Source organism: Schistocerca gregaria, chromosome 2, assembly GCF_023897955.1.
Source record: "Schistocerca gregaria isolate iqSchGreg1 chromosome 2, iqSchGreg1.2, whole genome shotgun sequence".
Lineage (NCBI taxonomy): Eukaryota > Metazoa > Arthropoda > Insecta > Orthoptera > Acrididae > Schistocerca > Schistocerca gregaria.
The window spans coordinates 1,031,573,310-1,031,592,386 of record NC_064921.1 but is presented as its reverse complement, the minus strand read 5'-3'; the positions used below and the strand labels follow the sequence as shown (position 1 = coordinate 1,031,592,386).

General features: G+C 44.2%; 1 protein-coding gene across 2 annotated transcripts in view; it reads left to right on the top strand.

The window, feature by feature from the left end:
- Window positions 1-19,077, top strand: part of LOC126335551 (brain-specific angiogenesis inhibitor 1-associated protein 2-like) — an 850,912-nt gene that overhangs the window by 720,388 nt on the left and 111,447 nt on the right. The window lies entirely within an intron of this gene.

The following is a 19,077-nucleotide window of genomic DNA, read 5'->3' as shown; positions in this document are numbered from 1 at the left end:
TAGGTATGCTTATTTTAACATTACCAGTCTAGTTAGTTTTTTAATTTTTGTGATTGTTGAAGTAATTCAACATCTGAAAAGAATTTGATTGGTAAACTACATATTCATATTTTCTGGAACAATAACGAGAAATTCAAAATCGTTTTCTTCATTTTCTGAGAAGCTGTGATTTTGCTTGTACACTGAGTTTTTCAATAGTGAAAGATTTGTTGCTTTGTTTGTGATTCACGTGTTTTGCGAGTGTAGTGAATGTTCTTCAAAGCAAAGACACTTCCTCTGGTATGTAACAAGGCACTGCCTCAAATCAGTATTCAAGTAATTGTTGATGGAGAACTGATTTTCCAGCAGTAAATACTGAGATGGTACTATGTGCATCACTGTCTCTAGCGTGAAACACAGAATTGCTAGTCAGCATTGAGATGGCGTGTTTGGACTGATTGCGAGACACCTGAAAAGGGCCACCTGATAATGGGAATAACTATTTAAACTGGTAGTGACAGTATTAATAACGAGACGATTATGACTGATAAATAGAACTGAATATAAATTACAACTGAAACTCGCTTAAGCTCTGACAATGCTAAGATGAATATACATAAAAACGTGAGATCGTTCAATTTCGATTGCACATGTGAGGTGCAGAATTGCTTTTGATTTCTAGGGGTATGACGATGTTAATCGTGAAATGAAATTAATTTTCCGGCCGTTTTTAGAGTTTTTTTATAAAAGAATGCAGATAAAATAATGGAAAAAATGAGGGTATAGTGTTCCTACCAACGTCAAAGTAGAAGAGCAAGTACAGCAAAACAACAACAGTAATCTGTGACAATTGGCCATAGGCAACAAGCCATATGAGTGGGGGAAGGAGGGGAGGGGGGGGGGGGGGGAGTGGGGAGGTGTCCAGGCGCATATTCACTGCGCAACAGAATTAAAGGATCTCTTTTTCCAAACTCCATAATTCTTCCTTCGCAGTTTTGGACATTGCTGACACCTTGGGCGTTTCAACCCTTCTCTAATGACACCCTGGAGCTGTATCCCTATCGAAAGTGACCACACGCGTTTGGAGCTCATGTAAAGGATGGAACCACTGGGGATTTTTCAGAACATTCGACGAAATTTGAACGTGATGCAAAGCAACTAAGTGTACTTATACTTTTTCAGAACTCCTGTATTGTGTCCTCCTGTGACCTGATCGTGGGGAAATGCGACACTGACACTTGCGTGACTAAAACGGCAAAGGTCCCCTACCCCCAGCTCGGCGAAACCTTCGGAGGCACCAGCCCAGAATTATACAGAATTTTAAAAATGCACCCGTGTGGACAGGACCCCTCACGACGTCCTAGACACTTTCAGACCACCAAACCCCTTGACCGATACCGGATGGTCTACTATCAGTCACAAGAGCAACACAGTAGCGAGAAAAGAGCAGCAGTGTAGCCTGCCTGCAGGCGCCTGGGCGTGACGTCGTGGGTTTAAAATTCTCAATCAAGGTGGGCCGAAGTGACGAAGGAGCAGCAGTGTAGCCTGCCTGCAGGTGACTGGAACTTCGTGAGAACATTCCGTAGCAACGAAAAACGACTTTCTTTCAATGATGCCCAGCCCAAATCGTGTATCATTTCTGTGACACTCTCTCACAGATTTCGCGACAATACTAAACGTGTTGCCTTCCTTTGAACTTTTTCGTCGTACTCCGTCGGTCCTATCTGGTAAGGATACCACACCGCCCAGCAATATTCTAAAAGAGGACGGACAAGCGTAGTGTATGCAGTCTCCTTAGTAGGTCTGTTACATTTTCTAAGTGTCCTGCCAATAGAACACAGTCTTTGTTTAGCCTTCCCCACAACATTTTCTATGTGCTCCTTCCAATTTAAATTGTTCGTTATTGTAATACCTAGGTATTTAGTTGAATTTACGGCTTTTAGATTAGATTGATTTATCGTGTAACCGAAGTTTAACGAGTTCCTTTTAGCACTCATGTAGATGACCTCACACTTTTCGTTCTTTAGAGTCAACTTCCACTTTTCGCACCATTCCGATATTTCTTCTAAATCGTTTGCTTCGATCTTCTGATGACTTTATTACTCGATAAACTACAGCATCATCTGTAAACAACCGAAGATGGCTGGTCAGATTGTCTCCCAAATCGTTTATATAAATAAGGAACAGCAAAGGGCCTATAAAACTACCTTGGGGAACGCCAGAAACCACTTCTGTTTTACACGATGACTTTCGGTCATTTACTACGAACTGTGACCTCTCTGACAGGAAATCACAAATGCAGTCACCTAACTGAGACGATATTCCATAAGCACGCAATTTCACTACGAGCCGCTTATGTGGTAAAGTGTCAAAAGCCTTCCGTAAATCGCCGGCCGGTGTGGCCGAGCGGTTCTAGGCGCTACAGTCTGGAACCGCGCGATCCACTACGGTCGCAGGTTCGAATCCTGCCTAGGGCATGGATGTGTGTGGCGTCCTTAGGTTAGTTAGGTTTAAGTAGTTCTAAGTTCTAGGGGACTGATGACGTCAGAAGTGAAGTTCCATAGTGCTCAGAGCCATTTTTGAACCATCCGTAAATCCAGAAATACGGAATCGATCTAAAATACCTTGTCAATAGCACTCTACACTTCATGTGAATAAAGAGCTAGTTGTGTTTCCCAGGAACGATGTTTTCTAAACCCTTGTTTACTGTGCATCAACAGATCGTTCTCTTCGAGGAAATTCATAATGTGCGAACACAATATATGTTCTAAGATCGTGCTGCATATCGACGTTAACGATATGGGCCTGTAGTTTACTGGAAGGGGGTAGCTTCATTAACGTCCTTCACGCCTGTGGCCTTTTCGTGCAGATTCTGAGCGGCGGTTATTCTGGACTGTTTTCTTCGACCGTTCATAAGAGAAACGCTTGATTCGGGCGTCGCGGTTCTGACCCCATCGCAGAGGAATGAAATGTCGGTAAGAGGGGGTGTCACAACTTTCCAGTTGTACGACACGTCCATTGTCGCATTAGGCAAAATTCTGGTGAAATATGGTTCCAGTGTCATTTCATTAACCCACTTACACGTCACACAAACTCCTGAGCTGTGGCCGTTTTACGCAAGCGTCGACAGCTTGTTGTTTCTAGCGTCATCGACTGCGCAAGGCGCCGCGCTTTTGCAGCATTACCGAGGAAGCCTGTACGTAACTTCGAGCCAAATTTCAAACTTAAGCGTCACAATGGGTGCAAATTGCGGGGTCTCGAAAAACTGATCCTCTAATTCAGCTACGCAGTGTTCCACGTCACGAAGCCGCTCGTCACAAGTGTGAAAGGCTCCCAAACGCATCGCCACTCCTCCGGCGTCGTTAATCAGGCAGCGTCGACGCCGCGCGAGCAGAGAGTCCGCCGGGGCAAACATTAATTGTTTTAACCGGCGCTGGCAGTGCGCTGTTTGCGCGACTAATGAACCGCGACCTCACCTAAAGTGTAAATGACGAAATTACAGCCCGCTCCCGTTTGTGTCTCTCTTTCACAGAACGCCGCCCTCGTGCGCTGCGCGCGCCAGCAAGTGCGTGTGCGTAATCGGAGGGAGGGACTTTTGTGTTTGTTTTAATTACCCCCAGCTTTTGCAGTGCCGGAAGCCTGTAATTTAAACTCGGCGCTTACGTGGTTAGGCACTAGTTTCTGTGTCCGTTGTAGGTGTTTCCTTTCCCTTTTATCGAAACAGTCGAGATTGTTTCGGTAAACAGCTGGGTAATACGCAACAACATCTCTCCATTCATGTCAAATGCACAGCTTATATATTGACGTAATTTATGCTATGATACAGCCACAGTGACAAATTCATAGTTTTACTGTATGACGTCAATGGCTTTATATTCGCGTAATACGATCTTGTAAATGCTTTTAAGAACCTGATGACGGTCACTCGACCGAAACTGTTGCTTAAGTAAAGATTTTATCAGCCGCTCAGGGCAGTGATCATGAGGTTTTTCAGAGAGTAAGAAATTTACACAACGATATCACTTTTGGCTCTTCAACACTGTGTAATGGTAAACCTGACCGCTATTAGTACTTTCGTTGTAACTAAACTCTCTTAAAGCAGAAAACGCAGTATTTTATCTTGGAGAACAACAGACGTCTGATCTGATAAAAACTAGGGTATTTTGTTAACTGTTTCATGGAGCATTATGTGGTGAAACTGGACCTGTAAATAACTATCATAAATTAATTTCCTAAGGGAACAATAGCAGTGGAACATCAACAGAGAAGTGTTCTGATTGAAAAAAGAGAATAAAGCAGGCGTGGTGTCTTTACATCATACTCTTCAACAAATGCATCGAACAATAAATTAAGGAAATAAAGCAAGGTTAACGAAAGAAATTAAAATTCAGAGCGTGAAGGTTTCAATAGTAAAGACTCGCTGATGTCACTGCTATGCTCTATGGAAGTGAGAAAGTTTTACAGGACCTGTAAAGTGAAATGACAGATAATGAACTGAGAGTAAAGCAAAGTAATAAGAAGGATCAGAAATTAAATTAGCTATAAATTAACAAGAAACCTGGCCGAAGTGATGAAAATCTGCTATCACGGAAGCAAAATAACGAAATGGACGAAGAGAACATATAAGAAGAAGACTTGCACAGGCGTTCAGGGCATTCTTTGCTAAAAAAAAAGTCTCGTAGTACCCAACGTAGTCCAAGTACGTCTAGAGCATCGTACAGAAGTGAAGCATCGGTCGTGAGAAATGCCTAAAAGGAAGGGGATCGAACTGTTTGTGTGTTACAGAAGGATGCTGATAATTGAGGTTCTCAGCAGAATCAGCGGGGAAGATATATGGGTACACAGAGTAAAAGAAGAATGATAGGATATATATTGACATAAGGGAAAAATTTCGATGGAACTAGAAGGAACTGTAGAGGGTAAACATGTATGAAATGACTGAGATTGTAATGTATACTGAAGGCACTAACTACTGATGGGCGTAGTTAGCAAATGAAAGATTTTGATAGAGAACAAACAATGTATTTATCTTAATAGTGTTCAAAAGTCATAATATGTATATCAGGCCATGATATCCAATATTACAAATTTACTCTTTCTGATGGACACGCGTCCAGATCGTCCGCTCTTAAAATTCCGCCATCTCTCTCCCCACATCCACCACTGCTGGCGGCTCACCTCCAACTGCGCAACACTACGCGCTGTTCGCATCCAACTGCGCAACACTACAGTAGCGAATTTCAACAATGCAAACCAGCCACAGACTGCACACAGCACAGCCAGTGATTTTCATACAGAGCGCAACGTGGCGTTATCAATTAAAGAAACCTAAACAGCCTACTTACAGTGGTTTCTGTACTGCACGATAGTGTCTGCATGGGGCCGAAGAAGAAGGAACATTCAATGGCGTTGCGTGAGAGAGTGGTGTTGCTCCATTCACAAGGGAAAAGCTATCGACAAATCGGAGCAGAGGTGTCTGTTAGGTACGCCACGGTATGAGCCATCATTCATAAATATGAAGAGACTGGAACAACAGTGAATAAATGTCGTCCTGGACGTCCAAAATTGCTTACAACACGAGAGAGTCGCCGTATCATCGCACTTGCTCGGAAGGAACGTGCTGCAAGTGCAGCAACTGTTGCTGAGGTTGTTCATACAACACCCGATAAGACGGTTATTGTTCAAACTATACGAAATGTGTTGAAAGAGGCTTACATTCATGGACGTTCGCCCAGGAAAAAGCCATACATATCGGATATTAACCGGCAGAAACGCCTGCAGTTTGCCAAGGACTACATAAGTAAGCCGATGGAGTTTTCGAACACTGTGATATATAGCGACGAATCGAAGTTCAATGTGTTCGGATTTGATGCAAGAAAAAAAATTTGTCGCAAGTCGAATACGCACCTCGACATCAAACACATACATCCCACAGTGAAACACGGTGGGGGAGGTATCATGGTCTGGGGCTGTATGGCGGAGTCCAGCGTTGGAAATCTAGCTGTAATCCATGGTAGAATGGATCATATGAAATATATCGACGTGTTGCGAGGTAATTTTACACGCTAGTGCACAGACATTGGGCATTACTGGGGTGTTTCATTTCCAGCAAGACAACGACCCAAAACATGCCAACATGAAAACCCGGGAGTGGTTATTGTACAATGCCCCCACCTCAGAGCCCCATTGAGGTGGGCTCATCTTGACACACAAGTCAGAAAAAGGCGTCAGTCCGGTAAAAACGACCTTGTGAATGGAGCAATACCACTCTCTCACGCAACGCCACAGAATGTTCCTTCTTCTTCGGCCTCATGTTGACCACTATCGCGCATTACAGCAACATTCCTGGGGGAATGGTCGAAAATTACCCCTGACATCACCCGGAATTTAATACAAAGCATTCCTAGGCGTTTACGTGCTGTTATAGACGCTAAAGGGATACACACTAGCAATTAGAAGGTGAACATAAATGAAGATAACGAACACACTGTCCGACTCATAAGCGTGTGCCAATAATTTTTTGGATGCAAAAGAGCGATGTTTATTTTCAAAACACTGTATGTTACATTTCGGTCAGGTGATTTGGACATATTTGTAACCTACGTAATGTAAGGTGGCACGTGTCTGGGTTCTGTTCTGAAATATGTGTTTCGTTTAACCTGCAACCACTACAATGTAACTGTGCCAATACTTTTTGGTGCGATTGTATGCCTGAAGTGGACACGTTCGGCTGCAACTCACATGTGAACTGTTGCGTTGTAACAGCCAGCCCACATCTCAGGTTTGTTCTTTTTTCGCCGTCACCTTTCCCAAGGGAACCTCCCCATTGCACCCCCCTCAGATATAGTTATAAATTGGCACAGTGGATAGGACTTGAAAAAATGAATACAGATCAATCGAGAAAACAGGAAGAAGTTGTGTGGAGCTATGAAAAAATAAGTAAAATATACAAACTGACAGCCCATGCGTAACTTAGGCAATATCAAGGACAATGTGAGCTGAGTAGCGCCGTGGTCCCGTGGTTACAGTCAGCTGCTGCGGAACGAGATGTCCCTGGTTCACGTCTTCCCTCGAGTGAAAATTTTACTTTCTATATTTTCACAAGGTTACGATCTGCCCGTTCATTCATTGACGTCTCTGTTCACTGTAATAAGTTTAGTGTCAGTGTTTTGTGACCGCACCGCAAAACCGTGCGATTAGTAGACGAAAGGACGTGCCTCTCCAATAGAAACCGAAAACATTTGATCGGAAGGTCATAGGTCAACCGATTCCTCCACAGGAAAACACGTCTGATATATTCTATACGACACTGGTGACGGGATGCGCGTCACATTACAGGAATATGTTGTCGACCCCCCTAACTTGTACACTTGGCGAATGGGTTTTACCTTGCCCGATTTAGGTTTTCTTGTGGATGTGATAGTCACTCCCAAAAAAGTGATGAAAACATTTGTCACATAAACAGCAACAAATGAATGCAACAGTTTCACAGTCGCACAGTTTTCGCTGTGCTCTGTCAAAACATATGTTTTTTACGTTTTCAAATGTTTCCGTGTGTAGACCGTCAAATCCTGCATATGTCGAAGCAAATCTTAACATGTCCTGGAATTTTGGAGACCGAAGTTGACTATGTGTGAGTGCCTGAACTTTGATAATTGTCTGAAAATAAAAAAATTAAACTTTTCACTCGAGAGAAGACTTGAACCAACGACCTCTCGCTCCACTGCTGCTCACGATAACCGTGCGATAACCGCGGGACCGAGGCGCTCCTGAGTTCATACTGTGCTTGATGTTGTCTGTCTTGCACATGGACTACACAGTTTGTATATTTTGCGTATTTTTTCATAGTTCCACAGAACGTGTTCCTGTTTTCTCGATTGATCTGTGTTCAGTGTTTCAAGGCCTATCCCTGTGCCAACTTATAACTAAATCTGAGGGGAGTGCGATGGGGAGGTTCCCTCGTAAGTGTCACAGTATCACACGGTACACAGGCGCCTGCGGCTACACGTATTCATTGCGTCACTACGTGTCTCGCCTGGCGCCGGAAGAGCAAGGCGATAACGAAACGCGTCTCCTGTCCTCGCGCTGCCAGTCTCGTCCACTCTTAAAGCCGTGCGGGGAATTGCGTTCACTGTGGGATGCCGCGAGAGTGGTGACTGAATACAGAGGAGAACCAACAGGTCCGTAGGAACCGCCGCAGGCCCGGGCGAAATTGCCGGCGCCGGGCCGCGAGCGCTCATGAATAAACATGCGGTGGCGTGGCGTGGCGGCTAGGCGTGGCTGTGTGTGTGTCCACCTCTACGTCTGTGTCTGCGGCTCTTATTACAGGCCGGGAAGGGGCGGGGCCCAGTGGGGTGGCGCCGGCCCGCGGGCGTTCTGCGCCACCCAGCGTCCCACCAAGAGATCGTTCCTGAGAATACAGGCGGCGCTGGAAAAGAGCAGACACGACCGAGACACTGAGGGTCTCGAGGCTTCCACCCTAGGCTCCTGTTGCGTTTACTAGGTGATTTCTGGGGTTCCCCAAGGTAGTGTTATAGGCCCTTCGCTGCTCCTTATCTATACAGGGTGTTACAAAAAGGTACGGCGAAACTTTCAGGAAACATTCCACACAGACAAATAAAGAAAAGATGTTATGTGGACATGTGTCAGAAAAAGCTTAATTTCCATGTTAGAGCTCATTTTAGTTTCGTCAGTATGTATTGTACTTCCTCGATTCCCCGCCAGTTGGCCTAATTGAAGAAAGCTAATGTTGACTTCAATGCTTGCGACTCATTGCTCTACAGTACTAGCATCAAGCACATCAGTACGCAGTATCAACAGGTTAGTGTTCATCACGAACGTGGTTTTGCAGTCAGTGCAATGTTTACAAATGCGCAGTTGGCAGATGCCCATTTGATGTATGGATTAGCACGGGGCAATAGCCGTGGCGCGGTACGTTTGTATCCAGACAGATTTCCAGAACGAAGGTGTCCCGACAGGAAGACGTTCGAAGCAATTGATCGGCATCTTAGGGAGCACGGAACATTCCGGCCTATGACTCGCGACTGGGGAAGACCTAGAACGACGAGGACACCTGCAATGGACGAGGCAATTCTTCGTGCAGTTGACGATAACCCTAATGTCAGCGTCAGAGAAGTTGCTGCTGTACAAGGTAACGTTGACCACGTCATTGTATGGAGAGTGCTACGGGAGATCCAGATGTTTCCGTACCATGTACAGTGCGTGCAGGCACTAACAACAGCTGATTGGCCTCCACGGGTACACTTCTGCGAATGGTTCATCCAACAATGTGTCAATCCTCATTTCAGTGCAAATGTTCTCTTTACGGATGACGCTTCATTCCAACGTGATCAAATTGTAAATTTTCACAATCGACATGTGTGGGCTGACGAGAATCCGCACGCAATTGTGCAATCACGTCATCAACACAGATTTTCTGTGAACGTTTGGGCAGACATTGTTGGTGATGTCTTGATTGGGCCCCATGTTCTTCCACCTACACTCAATGGAGCACGTTATCATGATTTAATACGGGATACTCTACCTGTGCTGCTAGAACATGTGTCTTTACAAGTACGACACAACATTTGGTTCATGCACGATTGAGCTCTTGCACATTTCGTACGCTTCTCAACAACAGATTCGGTGACTGATGGATTGGTAGAGGCGGACCAATTCCGTGGCCTCCACGCTCTCCTGACCTCAACCCTCTTGACTTTCATTCATGGGGGCATTTGAAAGCTCTTGTCTACGCAATCCGAGTACCAAATGTAGAGACTCTTCGTGGTCGTATTGTGGACGGCTGTGATACAATACGCCATTCTCCAGGGTTGCATCAGTGCGGTAGGGATTTCATGCGACCGAGGGTCCACACAACATATTTTCTTTCTTTGTGTGTGAGGAATGTTTCCTGAAAGTTTTGCGGTACCTTTAGACCCTGTAGAAACGATCTTCGGTTGTTTGCAGATGACGCTGTCGTTCATCGAATAATAAAGTCATCATAAGACCAAAACAAACTCCAAAACGATTTAGAAGAAAGATCGGAATAGTATGAAAAGTGGCAGTTGACCCTAAGTAACCAAAAGTGTGAGGTCATCCATATGAGTGCTAAAAGGAACTCGTTAAACTTCGATAAATCAGTCTAAACAGCCGTAAATTCAACTAAACACATAGCTATTACAACTACGAACAACTTCAATTGGAAGGAACACATAGAAAATGTTGTGGGGAAGGCTAACCAAAGACTGCATTTTATTGGCAGGACACTTACAAAATGTAACAGACGTAAGGAGACTGCCTACACTACGCTTGTTCGTCCTCTTTTAGAATACTGCTGCGCGGTGTGGGATCCTTACCAGGACGCAGTACATCGAAAAAGTTCAAAGAAAGGCAGCACGTTTTGTATTATGGCAAAATATGGGAGAGAGTGTCACAGAAATGATACAGGATTTGGACTGGAAATCACTAAAAGAAAGACGTATTTCGTTGCGACGGTATCTTCTCACGAAATTCCAGTCATCAACCTTCTCCTCCGAATGCGAAAATATTTTGTTGACACCGACCTACATAGGGAAGAACGATCACCACGATAAAATTAGGGAAATCAGAGCTCGTACAGAAAGATATAGGTGTTCATTCTTTCCACGCGCTATCCGAGATTGGAATAATAGAGAATTATGAAGGTGGTTCGATAAATCCTCTGCCAGGCACCTGAATGTGATTTGCAGAGTATCCACGTAGATGTAGATGAATTTAACTGATACTGTTATTACATCACAGGCCGTTCGCGCAGAAGTTCATGAAAATGTGTGCTGTATTTAATATAACATGGGGTCGTAAATGTCGGGAAATACGCCAGAAATGGATAAGAAATGTTAAACATGTGATGTCACCAAATGATATACCTCCCGGCACGTGCAGCGGTTGGGCTTGGGAGTGAAGGGATTACTGAATTATGCAGTTCTTGCATTCTAAATGTGATCTGTTGTAAATGTCGAAGTTATGAAACAATTGTCCTCATAGTAAACAAGTAAAAGCTGTCCTTATTTTGTGTTTCTTTCCTTTTCTACATCTACATCCACATCCATACTCCGCAAGCCACCTGACGGTGTGTGGCGGAGGGTACCTTGAGTACCTCTATCGGTTCTCCCTTCTATTCCATTCTCGTATTGTTCGTGGAAAGAAAGATTGTCTGTATGCCTCTGTGTGGGCTCTAATCTCTCTGATTTTATCCTCGTGGTCTCTTTGCGAGATATACTTATGAGGGAGCGATATAATGTTTGACTCCTCGGTGAAGGTATGTTCTCGTAACTTCAACAAAAGCCCGTACCGAGCTACTGAGCGTCTCTCTTGCAGAGTCTTCCACTGGAGTTTACCTATCATGTCTGTAACGCTTTCGCGATTACTAAATGATCCTGTAACGAAGCGCGCTGCTCTCCGTTGGATCTTCTCTATCTCTTCTATCAACCGTATCTGGTAGGATCCCACACCGGTGAGCAGTATTCAACCAGTCGGCGAACAAGTGTACTGTAACCTACTTCCTTTGTTTTCGGACTGCATTTTCTTAGGATTCTTCCAATGAATCTCAGTCTGGCATGACGATTAATTTTATATGGTCCTTCCATTTTAAATCACTCGGGAAATACCCCAGAAATGGATAAGAAATGTTGAACATATGATGTCACCAAATGATGTACCTCCCCACACGTTCAGCGGTTGGGCTTGGGGGTGAAAGTATGACTGAACTATACAGTACTTGCATTCGAGTAAACGGTTCAAATTTGGAACACCTTTTGTAAATGTGATCTGTTGTAAATGTAGAAATTATGAAATTATTGTCCTCATTGTAACCAAGGAAAAGCTGTCCTTATTTTGTGTTTCTTTCCTTTTATCCCTTCATTTTTTTGTTTACAGACATTATTTAGTAAAATAAAAAACAGAACCATTTATTGGTAACGACGCAGTTCGGAAGCATATACTCGTTTACCTATGACACAATACGGTAGGTTTCTGTTGTACTGTACTTTTCAATAAACCAACGGAAAGTGCGAGACCTGTAAATAAAATGATCAATCGAACCTCAGTCTAAATACACAACTGTCTAACGCAATGAAAAAATTACTGCCTGCCACACGCAAGACTCAAATCCTGAACTAAAGTCGCACACGTGGTTGGGACGATGATATACGAGACACCGATAGCCTCAATTGCTGCACGTGTACCGAGGTACGTCATCTGGTGATGTCACATGACCGGCCGGAGTGGCCGAGCGGTTCTAGGTGCTACAGTCTGGAACCGCGCGACCGCTACGGTCGCAGGTTCCAATCCTGTCTCGGGCATGGATGTGTGTGACGTTCTTATGTTAGTTAGGCTTAAGTAGTTCTAAGTACTAGGGGACTGATGACCTCTGAAGTTAAGTCCCATAGTGCTCAGAGCCATTTTTGATCTACATCTACATCTACATCCATACTCCGCAAGCCACCTGACGGTGTGTGGCGGAGGGTACCCTGAGTACCTCTATCGGTTCTCCCTTCTATTCCAGTCTCGTATTGAACGTGGAAAGAAGGATTGTCGGTATGCTTCTGTGTTTGCTCTAATCTCTCTGATTTTATCCTCATGGTCTCTTCGCGAGATATACGAAGGAGGGAGCAATATACTGCTTGACTCTTCGGTGAAGGTATGTTCTCGGAACTTTAAGAAAAGCCCGTACCGAGCTACTGAGCGTCTCTCCTGCAGAGTCTTCCACTGGAGTTGATCTATCATCTCCGTAACGCTTTCGCGATTACTAAATGATCCTGTAACGAAGCGCGCTGCTCTCCGTTGGGTCTTCTCTATCTCTTCTATCAACCCTATCTGGTGCGGATCCCACACTGCTGAGCAGTATTCAAGCAGTGGGCGAACAAGCGTACTGTAACCTACTTCCTTTGTTGTCGGATTGCATTTCCTTAGGATTCTTCCAATGAATCTCAGTCTGGCATCTGCTTTACCGACGATCAACTTTATATGATCATTCCATTTTAAATCACTTTTGATTTGGATGTTACATGTTCTAGATTTGTCATCCACTTTCGAGGTATTTCCCGACATTTACGATCCCATGTATCTTATTTCAAGTTACTTGTCCCGGGATCGTCTACGTCGCTTCGCAGGTTTTTAAACGTTAAGAAGAATCACACTACGTAAATGATGTGGAGGTCAGGATGAATGTGGTATATTCCTGTGAGGCGAAACTGCCGAAGCCATCGGTCCCTAGGCTAACACACTACTTAATCCAACTTATACCCATGCCCGAGGGGGGGGGGGGGGGGGTTTCGAACCTCCGACGGGGGCAGCCGCGCGAACCGTGGCAAGGCGCCCTAGACCACACGGCTATCCCGCTCGGCCTGCAAGAAGGTGTCATCGTTGATTGACTGTAGTAGGATTAAAGCTGACTTAGATAGAATTTCTAGGTGATGTAAATAGTAAATGTAGAAAAATGTAAGTTAGTACGAATGAGTAGGAGAAATAATCCTGTAACATTCCAATACAGCGTTAGTAACGTGCTATTGAGAACGCACATCGATTGTAAAAAAGAAATATGAAATGGAACGAGCATGTCAGGTTGATAGTCGGGTAGGCAGATGAGATTGAAATACTTCCAGCAAATAACTGAGGACGTAGATGGCAAGTGCAACTCCAAGACGAAGAGGTTGGCAGAGGGGAAGAAATGCTTAGTGATTCATATAGGAATGCCTAGAGGGAAGACAACGCTCTTTTCTCGAGGCACACTTTCAGAAATTTAGGGATCGATTCTGTGCTGCCAACAAACATTTCGCATATGGACCACGAAGATAAGATGAGAGAAATTAGGGTTCATAGGGAGGCTTATAGACAATCACTTTTCCCTCGCTCTGTTTGCGAATAGAACAGGAAACTAAATGACTATTAGTGGTACGTGATACCCTCCGTCACGCACCGTACGGTGGCTTGCGATGTATGTATACACACTACTGGCCATTAAAATTGCTACACCAATAAGAAATGCAGATGATAAACGGGCATTCATTGGACAAATATACTATACTAGAACTGACATGTGATTTCATTTTCACGAAATTTGTGTGCATAGATCCTGACAAATCAGTACCCAGAACAACCATCTCTGGCCGTAATAACGGCCTTGATACGCCTGGGCAGTGGGTCAAACAGAGCTTTGATGGCGTGTGCAGGTACAGCTTCAACACGATACCACACTTCATCAAGAGTAGTGACTGGCGTATTGTGACGAGCCAGTTGCTCGGCCAACATTGGCCAGACGTTTTCAATTGGTGAGAGATCTGGAGAATGTGGTGGCCAGGGCAGCAGTCGAACATTTTCTGTATCCAGAAAGGCCCGTACAGGACCTGCAACATGCAGTCGTACATCATCCTGCTGAAATGTAGGGTTTCGCAGGGATCGAATTAAGGGTAGAGCCACAGGTCGTAACACATCTGAAATGTAACGTCCACTGTTCAAATTGCCGTCAATGCGAACAAGAGGTGACCGAGACGTGTAACCAGTGGCACCCTATACCATCACGCCGGGTGATACGACAGTATGGCGATGACGAATACACACTTCCAATGTGCGTTCACTGCGATGTCGCCAAACACGGACGCGACCATCATGATGCTGTAAACAGAACCTGCATTCATCCGAAAAAATGACGTTTTGCGATTCGTGCAAACAGGTTCGTCGTTGAGTACACCATCGCAGGCGCTCCTGTCTGTGATGCAGCGTCAAAGGTAACAGCACTCGTGATCTCTGAGCTGATAGTCCATGCTGCTACAAACGTCGTCGAACTGTTCGTGCAGATGGTTGTCTTGCAAACGTCCCCATCTGTTGACTCAGGGATCGAGACGTGGCTGCACGATCGGTTACAGCCATGTGGATAAGATGCGTGTCATCTCGACTGCTAGTGATACGAGGCCGTTGGGATCCACACGGCATTTCGTATTACCCTCCTGAACCCATCGATTCCATATTCTGCTAACAGTCATTGGATCTCGACCAACGCGAGCAGCAATGTCGCGGTACGATAAACCGCAATCGCGATAGACTACAATCCGACCTTTATCAAAGTCGGAAACGTGATGGTATTCATTTCTCCTCCTTACACGAGGCATCACAACAACTTTACACCAGGCAACGCCGGTCAACTGCTGTTTGTGTATGAGAAATCGGTTGGAAACTTTCTTCATGTCAGAACGTTGTAGGTGTCGCCACCGGCTTCAACCTTGGGTGAATACTCTGAAAAGCTAATCATTTGCTTATCACATCATCTTCTTCCTGTCGGTTAAATTTCGCGTCTGTAGCACGTCATCTTAGTGGTGTAGCAATTTTAATGGCCAGTAGTGTAGATGTACATGTACGAGTGGCGTTCAGTCAGTAATGCAACACAATTTTTTTTTCTGAAAACAGGTTGGTTTTATTCAGAATCCCAGTACACCATATTATTCCCCAGCCTTTTTGCTACAAAACCCTGTTTCTCAACATCATCACCATTGAATGCGACGGCATTACGCCACCTTACTTGGAGGGCCTGAAGAAGACTCCAATGAAGTTTTGTGAGCTCCTCTCGGGTGCGCAAATTTGTGTGAGGCTTGGGTTGTTATGTTGAAGGAGAAGTTCGTTTGTTTTTTTGTGGTGCAGAACTCGCTAAAATCGTTCCCAGATCCTGAGGTCGGACAAGTTTTTGTAATATTTTAGCGGCGACGACAGACGTCTCGCCTAACGACTCATAGTGCTTTTGTTAACTGCCGGGTCTCCGTAAATGTTCTGCAAGCGCCTGTGAACCCCTGCGATGCTCCGGTTTTCCGCCAAAGAAACTCAATAAGAATTCTCTGTGTGGAATGTACCTCTATTCCAGACGCCATTTTGAAGACGACGTATAGCGCCGCCACATATCAGAACTTCATATAGCTATAGGAGCAGAAGTAGAAATACTTGAGAATGTCCCTCAACAAGTTCCGTATTTTTCAACCGAAATTGGCCGAGGAAACAAGCCATCAACCATCGGCAGTTGACGGTTGAAGTGATCGCTACAGCAAGCAGAATTTTACAGACACCAGTATCCGAATGCTGACCCCTATTTTGACCAGAACCAGGTGGAATCTTCCGACGCTTCGTTTAGGGGCCTGAAGATGACGTAGTAAATCGCCGAAACTGGTAGCTAAATAAAATAAGTTTGGAAAATTAGACATCCTGTAGCGAACAGCCGAGTCCCGCAACCATCTCTGAAAAGATGGACACACAGAGACGAGATTCGTCAGGTGAACTACTGCATTGTGTGGCGAGGCCATGAAGTATAAGAGTCTCCTATTTTACTGTGAAAATATGATACAAGGAGAGAAGTGATTCCATATTGTGCACTATTGTGTACTGTACTAAATTTTGTCTGTGTTGCAATTAGCTCTATGTAATTGTCCTTTGGGTAAGACGTGGAGGTTAACAGTAGCCTCTTAAAGAGCCTTGTCTCAGTCATTCCGTGTAATTCCACGTGCCCGTTTGCAGCGTTTGTTATAGGCTGACAATACTCATCTTCGCTGGCGTCGAGTTGGAAAGTCACATGGGCAGAGATAGATGTTTGCCTAACATATATGTGTGTGTATACATGTGCTTTTGAATAGGTGTTCTATTTTACTTTATTTCGACATTCTAGAGGTAATGTACGACATTTGATGGATTTATAACCTGCAAACAACAAAAATGTTTTTTAGCCAAAGGAGCGTAAAAGAGTTTTAAAGAAGCTTTCATAAAATACAGTGGGGTAAAACATCACGTTAGTATACAGGCTAGAAAAATGAAACTGACCAGAAAAATATTTATCAGACTGAAACGTAAATGATCCTTGTTAAAGAACAGAAGAACTGCCAATCATAGAAAATAATGGAAACCCTGATTTCGATGCACCGGTCGGTTGCTGTCATACGTCTGGCCACGCTCATTTCCTGCATCCTCTGTCGCGAGTATTTCGCTGTGACGTTACGTTCGAGTGAGTGAGAGGAGCAGACGTGTTCAGAGACGAGTTGGATGCATCACAAATCGGTGCTCATTAGAGAAAAGCGCACGATCACTGTAGAGTGTTACTCGAAATACAGTTCGTGGGAAACGTGTTCCGAACTCTCCGTGCGAGAGTTGTGGCAAAACCTCCGTAGGAATCTGCAACGTAAAGCTTAGTGGTAAAAGAGCGAGAAACGGGCTCTGTAGAGAATGAAAACCACAAATATCGGAAAAAAGAGTTCGAACAGCAGGAAACAGTGCGGTAAGGAAGGAAAGCCAGGAACGAAGTCCGACGAAATTTCAACATCCTTCATCTCTACTAGTGGGAATTGAGATATCGTAGTGTCAAAAAGGCGAAGTATCTGCATCCTTACGAATTCACTGTTATGCGTGAGTTTAAGCACCCAGGCCGATGGTTTCTGAGTGAAGTGGAATTAGGGCGTTTGGATCCATTTCTTCAGATGAGGCGCGGTTCAGCCTGTCACGGGATGTGAACTCATAGAACATGCGCCATTATGCTTCAGAGTATTCCAGTCAGTAATTTAAAGATCCGTTGTAGGGTCTGTCGTCCACACAGTAACACGGTTCTTTCACCAAACTGTTAATGCTAACCGGTGTGCCCAGAAATTGCTTAATGTACATGTAGTTCGATTCACAGATCAGCAACTGTATGGATAGTTTCAGCAAGACGGAGCAACTCTGTCAACCTTGTCACGACCGTATGAAGTGTTCGGTGAGGAGAAGACAATCAGCAGACGCAGTGCCGCCTTCTGGCTGTCTCGGTCGCCTGATAAGTCAAATGCAATCAAATAATGCTCACACACTGGAAAAAGCTACAACAGAACACGAAAACGCTATTGCTGCTATCCCTCAGTCACAGTTGCTACGCGTGTTCGCAGTTTGATAAATCGAACACAGCGCTGCATTAACCACGGTCATTTCCAACGTCTTTTGTGACGTTCGTTCATAAGGGACAACCCTGCATGACTTTTCCTGTAGACATTTTCCGACCTAGTTTTAGTTTGTCTATCCTGTATAGATCTTCACCTTTGAGTGAATTGAGGTGCAGACCATCTACCGTAGGCAAAAGATAGTTGATATCCGCCGCTTTTAACGTACAGTAAAAAGTGTGGGACACACACACAAGACAAAGAAATTACAGAACGTGACAGCAGAAAGTGTTTCATTTACCAAAAGTCTCTAAGTTCGATAGTAGTTTCAAAGAAAATTATAAATAGTCCTCTGCTTCGTCAGTTAAAAATCATTACATCTTTATAGAACGAGAGTAGTTCTTTTTACTTATCAGGCGTTAACCCACTGTATTATGGTGTCAGCAGATGAAAGGTCACTGTATTATAAGTTGTTGGATTGAAACATTGTACTTGCCTTTTATATCCAGACACCAACAAGAAAAATCGTATATGACTTTTTTTTCGTACTCACTTCTTGGATTTCACATCTAAAAATACCGAGTATCTCATTCAGTGAGGGCATAGTGAAGTCTATGCCGGCGCTACCTGAGTAATATTCAAATTTTCAAATGTGTGTGAATTCCTAAGGGACCAAACTGCTGAGGTCACCGGTCCCTAGACTTACACACTACTTAAACTAACTTACGCTAGCTAGGAACAGCACACACACTCATGCCCGAGGGAGGACTTGAACCTCAGACAGGAGGGGCCTCGCAATCCGTGACATGGAGTCTCGAACCACGCTGCCACTCCGCGTGGCTGAGTAATATTAATGAAGGACTGGTTCCAGACAGGAAATTGATACTGTTGACACAACATATATTTTAACGCCCATGTCAATTCATAATCTTGTTTCTGGTCTGCCACCATGTAAAATGTATGATGTACTGGACAAAAATTACTAGTCCGAGCAGAAAATATGAAATTTTATTTCACCAGCGGAAAGATCTTCCTATGCTGAATGATCTTCCCATGCTACATGATCATTAATAACGCTTCTGCTTTAAAAAGAGTTAAATCGATAAATGCTATATAAAATTATGATAGTATTTACTAGGACTCAGAAATGCTCCTAATACAAACTGAGAAGCCCAGAAAATCTACGTTC